Below are 917 nucleotides of genomic sequence, written 5' to 3'. Positions count from 1 at the left end.
TGTTACTGATATCTGACAATTGACTAAGATCATGAGGTTTTCCTGAGAAACATGACTGAATGAAGTCTATAAAATCATAGCTTGAGTTCGGATATCGTGAAACATGAAATGGATCTAGGCACACAACTATAGTTTTTGGGTACAAGTACCCCTAAGACTCGATGGAAGAAAACTAACACACATGACTGACTTGATCATAAGGGTAAAGTCCATAATTTATAATATCATAAGTAGGGATCTCATACTAAGCATGGTTATCAACAATGTATTGCATGGAAAGGATTTCATACACATAGACGTACTTGCACAATCTAAATATTATGTTCATTGCATAATCATATTGGCAACACATACCAATAGCATGGATGTTCATGTGGATTGCATGGTTATCATACATTTTGTTCATAAGTAGGATTTGCAAGTAAAAATAGCATAATGTCATAAGAATAGATCATGAGTATTCCAACAACATTTACAAGGCACATTATCAACATACAAGTCATTGGAACGTAAGGGCATATCATGAATCCTTCACTTAGTCACAATTTATCTATATTGCATAATTTCTAGTTTCTTAGGCATTTTATCAAACACCTTACATGCACATCTTAAGAATAGGTGAAATCATCAAATTATACATCATGAACAACCAAATTTGCATGTTTCCAACTCATATGATATCATGAAATTCAAAAAAACATATAAAGATTCCATCTTGGGAATTACCCAATATCAACAACATGATCATCAACACCCAACAATATAAAAATCATACTTTATAATGAAAAAAGAGGGTTTTTGAGCTTTATGGATAAAAGGGATCCATAAATCAACTCACGCATACCTTAGAAGGAAGATTCTTGATGATTGACCCCTAGTTGTTTTTCACTTTTAGTGCTCTTGGATGATGAGCTTTG

Source organism: Capsicum annuum, chromosome 10 (genome assembly GCF_002878395.1).
Source record: "Capsicum annuum cultivar UCD-10X-F1 chromosome 10, UCD10Xv1.1, whole genome shotgun sequence".
Classification (NCBI taxonomy): domain Eukaryota; kingdom Viridiplantae; phylum Streptophyta; class Magnoliopsida; order Solanales; family Solanaceae; genus Capsicum; species Capsicum annuum.
The sequence above is the reverse complement of the archived record's forward strand: the minus strand, read 5'-3'. Positions refer to the sequence as shown.